This window comes from Nerophis ophidion, linkage group LG02, assembly GCF_033978795.1.
Source record: "Nerophis ophidion isolate RoL-2023_Sa linkage group LG02, RoL_Noph_v1.0, whole genome shotgun sequence".
Lineage (NCBI taxonomy): Eukaryota > Metazoa > Chordata > Actinopteri > Syngnathiformes > Syngnathidae > Nerophis > Nerophis ophidion.
Genome location: NC_084612.1, coordinates 14,246,070 through 14,260,905, shown reverse-complemented (window position 1 = coordinate 14,260,905; position 14,836 = coordinate 14,246,070). Strand labels below are relative to the sequence as shown.

Sequence of the window (14,836 nt, the reverse complement as noted above, 5' to 3'; positions counted from 1 at the left end):
AATTTTGAAATACAAAGTTAAATAAAACACACAAATAGATTAAAATACGATATACTGTCTGTAAGCAACATTTTGCCCTTGAATGGAAAATCACAAGCAAAATCAAGAAAATAGGTTCAGTCTCATTGAGGACGGTAGGACCCTTCTACATAACCAAAACAATAAACAAAATGATCACGGTTATTATTATTATTGTGGTATTGTTGAATGTAGTCAAAAAATACTTATACACACACACTAAAATCTTTAACCAAACTGTACTTATTTTAATAAATACAATAAATAGACGTAATATAACTTTTTTGGCAGAGGAAACATCACATATTGTTGTGGCTTCATAAGAGCCATATTATTTTTATTTCTGTGTTTAAACATGTGTATCTTTTATTTTAAAGTGTAAATGGTGATCACTTCCGATTTATGAGACGTCCTGTGAGTTTACTTCCTGTTGAACGGAATTCGTCAGTTTCAAATTGACATTGTCGAGTTCATCGATCACTCCGTGCAAAAACAGCGCATACTTTAAGTTTAATGGGAACACCAGGGCTGCGAATCTTTGGGTGTCCCACGATTGGATTCAATATCGATTCTTGGGGTCACGATTCGATTCAAAATCAAATTTTTTTTTTCAATTCAACACTATTCTCAATTCAGAAACGATTTTTTCCCGATTTAAAATGATTCTCTATTCATTCAATACATAGGATTTCAGCAGGATCTACCCCAGTCTGGTGACATGCAAGCAGAGTAGTAGATTTTTGTAAAAAGCTTTTATAATTGTAAAGGACAATGTTTTATCAACTGATTGCAATAATGTAAATTTGTTTTAATTATTAAACAAACCAAAAATATGACTTATTTTATGTTTGTGAAAATATTGGACACAGTGTGTTGTCAAGCTTATGAGATGCGATGCAAGTGTAAGCCACTGTGACACTATTGTTCTTTTTTTTATTTTTATAAATGTCTAATGTTGATGTAAATGAGCGATTTTTATGATGAAATTATAACTAATATTGATACTGTTGTTGATAATATTCATTTTTGTTTCACTACTTTTGGTTTGTTCTGTGTCGTGTTTGTGTCTTCCCTTAATTGCTCTGTTTATTGCAGTTCTGAGTGTTGCTGGGTCAGGTTTGGTTTTGGAATGTGATTGCATTGTTATGGTATTGCTGTGTATTGTTTTATTGGATTGATAAAAAAAAAAATAACGATTTTTAAAAAATGAAAATCGATTCTGAATCGCACATGAGAATCGTGATTCAAATTCGAATCGATTTTTTTCACACACCCCTAGTGAATACTGTAGCTCAGTTGTGTAGACAGTAATGTGTTTGTACAAGTATAGATCAGGGAATGACGTTTCGAAATGGGGAAAGACGTTAATGTCTGTTGTCAGTCAGTCCGTATCAAAGTGCAAATACGAATGACGGTTCTTTAATCATTTAAATTTCATATGGTAATACTAACTGTTGGGAGCTTTAAAGCGGTTATTATTACCACCTTTTTGTAGTACAAACGCCCGCAGCCGCAGAAACCGATGGAAGAGCGTTACCGCTTTTGCAGATCGTCTCGCTTGCCGAACACACACACAATAAAAACACAAAGACAAACTTCAATATGAACGTAAGAACTCTGGCCCTGCCTCACCTCACAAACGCGTGCAGCTGCTAAAACCGAAACCAAGGGCTACCTTGAGGAATGTCTTAGTTATGCAAATCACATATTTGGCCGCAGTGTTCTATCTTTGCTAGCAAGGTTAAAAGGTCAATGCAAGGATTTGCCAATGTGTTTACAGTGATCTAAGTTTCTTTTCACAACAGGAGCACTCTAATATTTTTGGGAATCGTCTTCCAAGTTTTTAACTGAACTCGGGGCCGGTAGAGAGTCATTACCGGGCCGGATCTGGCCATAGGGCTGCCAGTTGAATAGCACTGCTGTACACTGTACATTACATTTGTGGGTTGTGCTCAAAATGCTTTGGATATAAAGCTAGCATTTATGTAAAGGAATACCCTTTGATTCTCATAATCATTACACACATTGTAAATGAGTTATTGCTATGACCTGCACAACGTTTTGCTTGACACCAGCCATGTTATTACATGCAAAAGTTTTTCATGCATGATCTTGTCAGTATGGGTACTACATGTTATGATGATTCGGCACAAGTCCTTAAAGTTACAGTGAGTGTTTTGTAGAGTGCATTGAGCTGTGTGATAAACAAATCTGACTTATGGGGGTCACATGTTGGTGTTTAATAACAGCACCACCAAAATAATAGCACAAACAACACAGTGGTGATGCATGTTTTGACAAAACTCTCCCTTTCGTGTGAAGCGGTTTAAGAGCAAAAGAGTTAGCCAACACAAACAATGACTGTCTGACATAAGTAACAAGCTTGGAAACATTAACAAAAAAAACTTGCTTTGAATCCACTTTGCACATTAATAGCGGAAATATATATTCACACCATTTTCCATTCAGGCCATATCATGTTTAATGGGGATATCTAAAGCCTCTTACCCAGAGTGCCCACCAAATTGTTGCATCAGAGCAATAGCAGAAGAACAGGTAATGATCTCAGTGAAGACGGGGCCGAAAATCCAGCATTCAGACAACTAGATATATGGCGTCAACACATGCGTCTGGTAAGACGCACAAACTGCTCACCAAGCAGCGACAAATGTTCTCAATACAACAAAACGAGAGAAGTTAAGAAGTTCACAACCGCTGTTGCACCTAAGTTGTCTCATTGACACTACTTCTGAAGACGGAATATTGGGAGAACAACGAAAGTGACACAGAAATAAATCACAGCTTTACCAATAAGGTTTATAACAGAGTAGGGCTGCGGGATATACTGATAATACCAGTATTATACAAACCCCGTTTCCATATGAGTTGGGAAATTGTGTTAGATGCAAATATAAATGGAATACAATGATTTGCAAATCCTTTTCAACCCATATTCAATTGAATGCACTACAAAGACAACATATTTGATGTTCAAACTCATAAAATTTATTTTTTTTGCAAATAATATTAACTTATAATTTCATGGGTGCAACACGTGCCAAAGTAGTTGGGAAAGGGCATGTTCACCACTGTGTTACATCACCTTTTCTTTTAACAACAAATAATAAACGTTTTGGAACTGAGGAAACTAATTGTTGAAATTTTGAAAGTGGAATTCTTTCCCATTTTTGTCTTATGTAGAGCTTCAGTCGTCCAACTATCCGGGGTCTCTGCTGTCGTATTTTATGCTTCATAACGCGCCACACATTTTCGATGGGAGACAGGTCTGGACTGCAGACGGGCCAGGAAAGTACCCGCACTCTTTTACTACGAAGCCACGCTGTTGTAACACGTGGCTTGGCATTGTCTTGCTGAAATAAGCAGGGGTGTCTATGATAACATTGCTTGGATGACAACATATATTGCTCCAAAACCTGTATGGACCTTTGAGCATTAATGGTGCCTTCACAGATGTGTAAGTTACCCATGCCTCAGGCACTAATACACCCCCATACCATCACAGATGCTGGCTTTTGAACTTTGCACCTATAACAATCCGAATGGTTATTTTCCTCTTTGTTCTGGAGGACACCACGTCCTCTGTTTCCAAATTAAATTTGAAATGTGGACTTGTCAGACCACAGAACACTTTTCCACTTTGCATCAGTCCATCTCAGATGAGCTCGGGCACAGCGAAGCCGGGGGCGTTTCAGGGTGCTGTTGATAAACAGGTTTGGCTTTGCATAGTAGAGTTTTAACTTGCACTTACAGATGTAGCGACTGACAGTGGTTTTATGAAGTGTTTCTGAGCCCATGTGGTGATATCCTTTACACACTGATGTTGGTTTTTGATGCAGTACCGCCTGAGGGGTCAAAGGTCCGTAATATCATTGCTTATGTGCAGGGATTTCTCCAGATTCTTTGAACCTTTTGATGATTTTACAGATCATAGATGGTAAATCCTTAAATTCCTTGCAATAGCTTGTTGAGAAATGTTGTTCCAAAACTGTTCGACGATTTGCTTACAAAGTGGCGACCCTTTTCCCATCCTTGTTTGTGAATTACTTATCATTTCATGGAAGCTGTTTTATACCCAATCATGGCACCCACCTGTTCCCAATTAGCCTGCATACCCGTGGGATGTTCCAAATAAGTGTTTGATGAGCATTTCTCAATTTTATCAGTATTTATTGCCACATTTCCCAACTTTCCTCAATTTTATCAGTATTTATTACCACCTTTCCCAACTTCTTTGTCACGTGTTGCTGGCATCAAATTCAAAAGTAAATGATTTTTTGCAAAAAAAAAAATGTTTATCAGTTTGAACATGAAATATGTTGTCTTTGTAGCATATTCAACTGAATATGGGTTGAAAATGATTTGCAAATCATTCTATTCCGTTTATATTTACATCTAACACAATTTCCCAACTCATATGGAAACAAGGTTTGTACTTAATAGCGGTATATTTTAGACAGCGGCATATATTTGAGACAATTCTGCCATACCGTTATCTTTTGATGTGCCTTTTTTACGGCTGTTTACTCTTCTCTGCAACTGACGTGCCATGCTGCCCAAACAAATGTTAAAGGGGAACTGCACTTTTTTTTAAAAATGTTGCCTATCTTTCACAATCATTGTGAGAGACACGACAATGGATGTTTTTTTTAAATGCATTGTAAATTTTAAATAAATGTGATAATATGTTCGCTTATAATGGAACCTATGAGAGGCACTCAATTCTGCCAATGAGGCCCTTGAAAACACATCCAAACACCTCCATTAGGGTTTTATGATGTAATTATCAGTGTAATGTAATAACGGGCCCATTTATAATACCATTTAATATTTATGGATTTTGATCATTTTAACCATATTGCGATGCATTCATTCAAAAAACATGTCACAATGATTTTTTTTCTTTTCTTCATCATTGATTATTACTCACTGTGGACTTCGTGAGAGACAAAAAACATAGTAAAACATCACTAAGTGTACAAGGTCTGCTGTAATTAGGATGCTGACTGCTGGGATGTTTATATATTCCCATTTAGATGAAGAATGGCTCGTAATCCTAGCAAATAAACTAGCGTCTTTATGTGTCCTTTGTTTCCAAAATGGCTGTCAAAGTGTACCAACTTGTCGGATTACAGCTATCTACTTTTCCGGTGAGAGGCATGATTCATAGTGTGATCTACAACAAATGGGGGTACGCGTACCCCTGGGGGTACTTGATGGTAGGCCAAGGGGTACGTGAGATTTTTTTTTAATATTCTAAAAATAGCAACAATTCAAAAATCCTTTATAAATATATTTATTGAATAATACTTCAACAAAATATGAATGTAAGTTCAAAAACTGAGAAAAGAAATGCAACAATGCAATATTCAGTGTTGACAGCTACATTTTTTGTGGAAATGTTTCATAAATATTGATGTTAAAGATTTCTTTTTTTGTGAAGAAATGTTTAGAATTAAGTTCATGAATCCAAATGGATCTCTATTGCAATCCCCGAAGAGGGCACTTTAAGTTGATGATTACTTCTATGTGTAGAAATCTTCATTTATAACAGAATCACTTATTTATTTTTCAACAAGTTTTTAGTTATTTTTATATCAGTTTTTTTCCAAATAGTTCAAGAAAGACCACTACAAATTAGCAATATTTTGCACTGTTATACGATTTAATAAATCAGAAACTGATGACATAGTTCTGTATTTTACTTCTTTATCTCTTTTTTTCAACCAAAAATGCTTTGCTCTGATTAGGGGGTACTTGAATTAAAAAAAATGTTCACAGGGGGTACATCACTGAAAAAAGGTTGAGAACCACTGATCTAAAATAAACTTCCAAGGAGCAGGGAAGTGAGGAAGCAGCAGACCACTCAATAATCTTAACATCGGCACACATGATACAGATCACGTCACCGCTATAAATAGTTTGTCAGGTATGGGCAAACTGTCGTCCGAGGGCCACAATCCGGCCTGCCAAATATTGGAATAAAATTAGGCAAAGATCTGTTTTAAGAATTGCCACAACAAAACTGATACTAGACTTCTGCACATTGGCAAAAAAAAGGGTGATCAACAACACTACTCCCACTGAAAGAGAATGTAAGTATTAACTCTGTAATACCATTTTTGTGATTGTTTGAGGTTCTTATATGATATTGTTGAAAATAGATGTATAGTCCATAATTGGGAAATCTACTCTTCGTTCCAACAGATATGATAAACTTTCAAATGCATCATGTGTTCACCCAGCCTGTGTGTCAAATTTCAAAAGCCAATGAGGCCCCTGAGCCAAAAGGTTTGCCCATCCCTGGCTTATAATAACAGTATAACAACAACAAGGAAATAGAGGACTTCCCATTGGCTCCTTGGTAAACTGACTTTTATTTACGTTTATTTAATATTTAGAAAGCATTAAAAAAAATCCATCCGTCGTCATGTCTTTTATAATAATTGTGAACGATAGGCACACTAACAGAAAGTGTGCAGTTCCTCTTTAAGTTCGTAAATTGAGGTCCAACTGTATTCTAACTAATTAAAAAGAACACAAAGTGACAACAAACATGTATATAAAATAAAGTAGCTAATATTTTAACTTGACTACCTGTGACCCATTTTTGGCCCCCACTGCAAGTTTGAGAAACCCTGCCTTAAAAGATCAAGTGAAGGTGTTTGAAATGTCTGCTGGATCTGCTTCAGACAGAGCAAATTTGTTTGTGCAACACAGCAGTTGCAAAAAGGGGATTATGACAATCGTGGAAAAGCTAAAAACTCTTGAGTGTACATTTTTTAAACAAAGCAAAATGTGTATGCTTGTATTGAAAAGCTGTTTGCGCAGCGTATTGTTTTTCTAGAGAAGAAATATGCGGTATAATTATTCGGGATTAGTGGCCATCTCTGGCAGACGTTCACGAGTCAGCGTTTCCCACTGATCCATGTCTGCTCCTGTACAACACCGGGACACTCATCAACATCACAGGGGAAGGACGGGGAAAAAAGTAGGGCTCAGGAGTCCTGATGCTCAGTGTTTCTAAATGTTATAATCAGGGCGGCAGTTTTGCCTCCTCACCCTTTTTTGAACTCCATCAGACGGCTCCCGTCAGCATTGACTCACTTTGTTATGGGCGATATTTGTGGAATGTATAGAGGTGCTTTATCAACTACCCAATTAACAACAAACAAGTCTTTCATCTGAGCGGGTCCATGTTTAGTCGACAACTGCCGAGTCCAGGCAGATTTTTTACACTTATGTTCAGCAAATCTCAACAAGGTAGACCTTAGTACTGAAACATTAACAGTGCCACCCATTGGCCAACTATACAGCTGCAGTGTTATGCAGGAGGAAAAAAAGATGCCTCTGTAATCCTTTTCTCTGTTTATAGTTTTTAGAAAGTGCAATAACATTTTATAAGGACAGAGTGGATGGAGTGTCACCTTGATAACTGAAAAAGTTAATGGAATAAAGCGTGTTTTGTTTCCGCAATGGAGGTTTGATGGGCAGGCAATTTCTGCAGTTGGAATTCAAATGTTGCTCAAAGAAATTTGGACCTCGAGCAGCCTTGACCAACCTCTCAAGGTTGCTGCTCATGCAAAAACAAACCAAAAAATAAAGTGTTTTCTGGTACTGGGGTTGCCGTGGAGATTTCCTAGAACGTAAAATATTATGTTTATAAGCTTTCCTGTCCAGAAACTGAACTACAACTGTACAGGAGGAGTTAGTTGGGCGGAACTCATCCAGCATTAGGTGAGCATTTGTGATGTCTCCACAAGGGAAGGGAGTCCTGATTGAACTTTGCGTAAGTCCTGATTGAACTTTGCGTAAGATTTACTTTTAAAAATTATTGTAAGTATTTGCACGCAAATGATTTAAGTAAAATTTAATGCTGCAATATCAAGTAACACCCACTTGCCATTATCAAGTTAATTGTACTTACCATATAACATAACAGTTGTGAAGATGTTAAGTAACAGTCACTTAATTACATCCAAGTTTTAAGTTATATTTATTTAAACAAATTAAGTCTACTTGCTTTTCATCGGCGGGAACACCATCTTTAAGTACATTTTATATACCACATTTCCTTGAATAGCCGTCGCAGCGTTGATTATTTTAAAACCTCTTTTCACTCCTGTGTGTATCAATGGCGTGCAAGAATTATAAGAGTATCGTAGAAAGGACTTTGGCAAAATATTATACTGCGGCCGCGGCACGGTGGTTGGGGACCACTGCTCTTCAGCATGTAACAGCAGCTAATTCTTCGCAATGCTGTCCATGTGGCGGAAGGACACATGCGTTTCACTGTTTCTTATTCGAGATTGCAATGCATACTTGATCAACAGCCATACCTTTTACACTGACGGTTGTGAATTAAACAACTTTAAAATTCTTACTAATATGCGCCACACTCTGTGAACCCACACCACACACATTTCTGATAAACATCGACTCTGTAACACATTATAAACGCAAGTTAAGAATTACCCATAATGCCACCTTGCAGTGCTCTGTGAAGTGATCCAAACGGCCGGAGCAGAGCCAGTCGGTCAGAGCCTGTTGTGCTGTGCGCATGCGTCGTCGTGCATGCGTTTCAAAACACTAGATTTTCAGAGTAAAGTTTATGTAATATTTTTAGGCTTATGTATGTACAACTATTAAACATTTAAATAGTATGAGAAAACATAAGTAAAAGTTACTCTTCTCCCATAATTCATGTATTACGTTGATAAAATGTTTAATTTTACTTAAGAAACTCTAGTTCTTACTGAATGTTAAAAATGTTAGGTATAAATTATGACGGTTACTCTAATAGAGTTTACAGCTCCAAAAAGTCACTTTTTTCAGTGTGTGGTCATTGGAAAGAAAAAAATAGAAACCTTTCCCTCTTGTTTTTACACCTCCACATCATCCTCTTCCCGATGCCTTTTTTTAAACGGGCGACCTACGTCTACACTGGGGCCTACACAGGCACTTTGTGTGGTCATGCTGAACCTGCACTTGGAAAAGGAACATAGCGACTAAATTTTGGAATCTACATCAAAGGCAGGAGAGAAAAGCAAGCAGCAAGCGGGGATGGCTGACGTCACAGAAAAGCGAGCATCTGATGTCCCATTTGTCAGAGGTGAAACACCAAGTGAGGCATATCCCTGCATGCACTGTGTTTGTTTTTGATTTTGCATGCTCTTTTAGTCACTGCTCTGACCATGCAGTCTCCAAAGACACAAGACTATACGGTCGATTTGTGGCAATAGAGCCACAAATCGACGACACATCAGAAGTTTGCCACAAAATAGTGAGGAAGAACCAGACAGCTGAAAGATCGGGACCATGTTCGCCACAAAATGTATAGTGGAAGATGTGCTGCTGACCAGTAGGGATGGGGATCTGAAACCAGTTCAGGTTGAGAACTGATTCCACTGATTTTGTTAATGATTAGGTTCTTGATTTTGGTTGTCAGTCACCACTAATGACGTCAATTAGCAGTACAAACGCTGGAGCCTTCTCAGCTGCATTCGGGCGGAAGGCGCAGTATACCCTGGACAAGTCACCACCTCATCCTAGGGGCCAATACAGATAGACAGACAACATTCAAACTCACATTCACACACTAGGGCCAATTTAGTTTTGCCAATCAACCTATCCCCAAGTGCATGTCTTTTGAGGTTGGAGGAAGCCGGAGTACCCGGAGGGAACCCACATAGTCACAAGGAGAACATGCAAACTCCACACAGAAAGACCCCGAGCACAGGATCAAATTGAGAACCTTCGTATTGTGAGGCACGCGCACTAACCCCTCTTCCACCGAGCTGAAAAGGGGCAACTTGCAATTTATAAAAGGGAGGAAATACCAGAAAAAAATATCACACGCAACATGTGGTAACTTTGAATTAATGAGATGTTTTTGATTCCCTACAAGCCGGAAGTGAATTTCCCCTCAGCAGCAGCAGCGGCAGGTAACTAACGGACTAACACTGCCTATCATGTTAGCGCTTCATTGTAAAACCCGCTGTTATTAACTGTCAACATGAAAAGAATGCTTCTCATGCATTACATGACATTACGCTTCCTCTCAGGTCAGAGATATTATCCACTGCTGGAGACACCTTAATTGAATGCTAAAAGGGTTACACTTGTATTGCGCTTTTCTACCTTCAAGGTACTCAAAGCGCTTTGACACCATTTCCACATTCACACATACTTCCGCACACTGATGGTGGGAGCAAGGCCCTAACCACGACCCATCAGGAGCAAGGGTGAAGTGTCTTGCTCAAGGACACAACGGATTTGACGAGGTTGGTAGTAGGTGGGGATCGAACCAGTAACAGGTTGCTGGGGAGCTACTTTTCAATTGACCAAGTCGAAGGGATTTACCTCATACATATACTGTATATATATACATATATATGTGTATAAATATATATATGCATATATATATAATATAAAATATCTGTTTCCAACTGTGGTCCATATGGGCCACAGCGGTAGTCAGTTGTAATACAGTTTTCCACCACTTGTGGCAGTAATGACGATATCAAACAAACATAATATTTCTGGAGCTTCAGTGACAAAATGTCTTAAGCGCAAAAATTATGACCGAAGTTGTATTTTCATACTTACATTCTACAGCTTAGTTAAGACACATTCATTATTAGTTTAGTTGATTTATTTGTGTAGTATGTGTTAGTATTTGTATGTAATATTCCCTAATTTAGTTAATGTATCTTTCGTCAGTTATTTATGAGTGCCTTCTTATACAGTATATTTGGTAAGTCCCTAATTCTTCTAATCAGCCTGACCTAACCCTAAGGTTTATGTGTTAAATAAAAAAACTCTGAGTAAGTCAGATAAAATATTCAATATGTTTAAAAATAACAGTAAAATTACTACTATCCATCCATCCATCCATTTTCTACCGCTTATTCCCTTTCGGAGTCGCGGGGGGCGCTGGCGCCTATCTCAGCTACAATCGGGCGGAAGGCGGGGTACACCCTGGACAAGTCGCCACCTCATCGCAGGGCCAACACAGATAGACAGACAACATTCACACTCACATTCACACACTAGGGCCAATTTAGTGTTGCCAATCAACTTATCCCCAGGTGCATGTCTTTGGAAGTGGGAGGAAGCCGGAGTACCCGGAGGGAACCCACGCATTCACGGGGAGGACATGCAAACTCCACACAGAAAGATCCCGAGCCTGGATTTGAACCCAGGACTGCAGGACCTTCGTATTGTGAGGCAGACGCACTAACCCCTCTGCCACCGTGAAGCCCAAATTACTACTATAGTGTGAATATTTGATTGGGTTTCGGGCCCTTCTGTAGGTCAAAAAGGTAAAGTACCCCTGATGAAGATCACAAAAAAGTGTTTTAAATATAGAAACATATTTAATATGACCCTTTTAAGTGGATATACGTGTTTTCTGGACATCCCTGGTGGCCAATGGATGAATGAAATGTATTCGTGTTTGGTGTTTTTCAAGTAGGATATTTAGAGTGGTCAAAATAAAACATTGGAATTTCCTAGGTTTTCTTCGCAAAGTATTAATATTTATACTTGCATATAGTGTATACAAACGTACAGTGCAACCTCGATTTTTTAATTCCTCCTTTTGCAAACTTTTTGATTCAGAAACTTTTAAAAAGAGCCAAACGTGCCTCAATGTGTGAACCATGCCTCTGTGTACGAACACTTCATTCAGTCATTCATTTTGTTTCACACTTGCAGATGAAAAGCCGGTCGCAGCATTTTGAGGGAGGCCAGCCCTCCATGTCACTTACACGTACACTACTAGTCACTTCTCAGCGCTTCAGCGTGGGTGCCTTTCGTGTGTTTTCCCCTTTGGACAAGTTTTGTCTTTTTTTCTAACTCAATATGAGTTCCAAAATGCCAACAGACCAGCGTGGAAAAAAGAGAAATGTGGAGTTAAAAAAAAATACTATTTTCAAGGAGTACATTAATGGTGCTCGGGTGCTTGGAAAATGACAAAGCATCCTTTGTACCACAGCAAGCTTCAATTGTGATAAGACCAGACCTTAGTGGAAAAAATATTCCATAGCAGACTTATTTCACGGTGGACGGAAGACTACCTCTCGTTCAGCAGCGTCTTTCAAACACCACACTTGAACACACGGCCCCTTCCCCTGGCTCTCCCTCTGTTTGTCTGCTCTGGTCTAGCCAGCTCCTGCTTTGTCGATGGTTAAAGGCCTACTGAAACCCACTACTACCCACCACGCAGTCTGATAGTTTATATATCAATGATGAAATATTAACATTGCAAAACATGCCAATACAGCCTTTTTAGTTTACTAAATTGCAATTTAAAATTTCCAGGGAGTTTCTTCTTGAAAACTTTGCGTAATGACGACGTGTACGCGTGACGTCACGGACTGTTAGGAAATATGAGCGCCGCACACACACAGCTAAAAGTCGTCTGCTTTAACGGCATAATTACACAGTATTTTGGAGATCTGTGTTGCTGAATCTTTTGCAATTTGTTCAATTAATAATGGAGGAGTCAAAGTCGAAAGATGGAGTTGGGAAGCTTTAGTCTTTAGCCACACAAACACACGGTGATTCCTTGTTTAAAATTCCCGGAGGTGAAAAGGATCACAAGGGTCAAGCAAACATGGATCCTGATCGAAGGTCAACCAGCAGGTTTCGGTAAGAAAATTGTGGTAAAAAGTCGCTTCTTACCGGAGATCAGCTGAGCTTGCCCCGTCCATAAAGCTGCCGTCGACTTCCCTGAGATATTGGCGTCAAGACACCCATGGACACAAACACCCGACTACCAGGTACTGTTAAACTCACTAAAACACGAGCAACACAATAGAAAGATAACGAATTTCCCAGTTTTATCCTAGTAAATGTGTCTAAACACACCTGAATCCGTCCCAATGCAATATAATTGTTTTTTTTTAACTTGTTTTTCTTTTCTTTTTTTCTAGTCTGTCGCTATCAATATCCTCAAACACAAATCTTTCATCCTCGCTCAAATAAAAGGGGAAATTGTCGTTTTCTTGGTCCGAATAGCTGTTTTTGTTGGAGGCTCCCATTAAAAACAATGTGAATATGTGAGGAGCCATCAACATGTGACGTCGTCGTCTGCGACTTCCGGTGAAGGCAAGGCTTTTCTGTTAGCGACCGAAATTTGCGAACTTTATTGTGGATGTTCTCTACTAAATCCTTTCAGCAAAAATATGGCAATATCGCGAAATGATCAAGTATGACACATAGAATGGACCTGCTATTCAGTTTAAATAAGAAATTCTCATTTTAGTAGGGCTTTCATGTACAGTACAGTCAGTGGATTTTACTTTCCATTCATCCATCCGTTACTTATTGAAATGTTTGTTTTTGTAGCAATATCATTGTTAAAGTTAAGGATTTTTGTGATTTCTGATCGTATGTGAGGGCACCATAGTGACTTGTGTGTGTGTGTGAGTGTGTGTGTGTGTGTGTGTGTGTGTGTGTGTGTGTGTGTGTGTGTGTGTGTGTGTGTGTGTGTGTGTGTGTGTGTGTGTGTGTGTGTGTGTGTGTGGTTGTTGGCAGAGCAGAGAACAGCAGCAGCTTGGTTTTGGGTTTGTTGTTAAATACAGCAGAAAGTTGCTCCATCACCCCCTTGTTATGTTTGTTTTATATACAGTAAAAATATTGACAAAAATATGGACTTTGTCGAGATTGGAACTCATTATTCATGTTGACATTGTTTCTTATGGAGAAATTTGCTTCACTGCACAAACTTTCAATTTAGAAACAAGGTTCAATAACAAATTAAGTTTGTGTATTGAGAAAACACTGTACTTCTGAAAGTATAGATACGAAATAGTGATACATTTTGTGTATGGCATGTACCAGACTATAGATTGCATTCCTAGCAAAGAAAGTAACTGATGTGTAGAGGTGGGCTGCACCTGGTAGTCTCCCCGGTGGTGTGTTCCCAGCGGGTGAAGCGAGGATTCTCCTTCCCTGCCCTCTCAATAAAGAGATGCTGAGCAGCCATTGAGGGCAGGCCGAGAGACGTCAGGCGGCTGGGATTTACACGCTGCACTTTGTGTTTATGGGCCTCAGCTCTGTTTGAGTGCCTACGTGACAGAGACGGGCACTTTCACAGCCGACATGAAATAAACTCATTTAAGCCTCTTGCGGCCTGCTGGCGGCGGACCCTGCTTAGCAGCAAGCACTGACTGTGATGATCTTCACACCGTTCTCCACTCTAATTTTAAGACCAACAATGACCATGACACTTTTTAACACCTCATACAATAATGTGTTAGCCATCTGCTATTGCCATCTCGGCTTATGATGCAAGCAGGGAATTGAACCGCCAATGTGGTAATCAGCATGGGCGCACACCCACTGGGGGGGTTTATGCGGGGACGTTTCTGACGTTTGAGCGTCTCCTAAAACAACATGACAAAAGAGATATTTTTTGTGACGATTGCGTGGCATTGTGATGCGGGTTCGTTCTCTCCAGAAGCAGTCGGGCTCGGACACAGCGTGGAGGTAAGAAACAATGATTTATTTTAAAATATAAATCAGACTAAGAAAAAGAAAAACTTGCACAAGGCACAAAAGGCAAACCAAAAGAGCTAGCATCTGAGCTAGAGCAGTGTTTTTCAACCACTGTGCTGTGGGACACCAGTGTGCCGTTAGATACAGTCTGGTGTGCCGTGGGAAATGATTTAATTTCACCTAATCGGGTTAAAAATATGTTTTGCAAACCAGTAATTATAGTCTGCAAATGATGTGTTGTTGTTGAGTGTCGGTGCTGTCTAGAGCTCGGCAAGGTAACTATGTAATACTCTTC

General features: G+C 39.1%; 1 protein-coding gene across 1 annotated transcript in view; it reads right to left on the bottom strand.

The window, feature by feature from the left end:
• Nucleotides 1-14,836, bottom strand: part of cd276 (CD276 molecule) — a 239,667-nt gene that overhangs the window by 190,421 nt on the left and 34,410 nt on the right. The window lies entirely within an intron of this gene.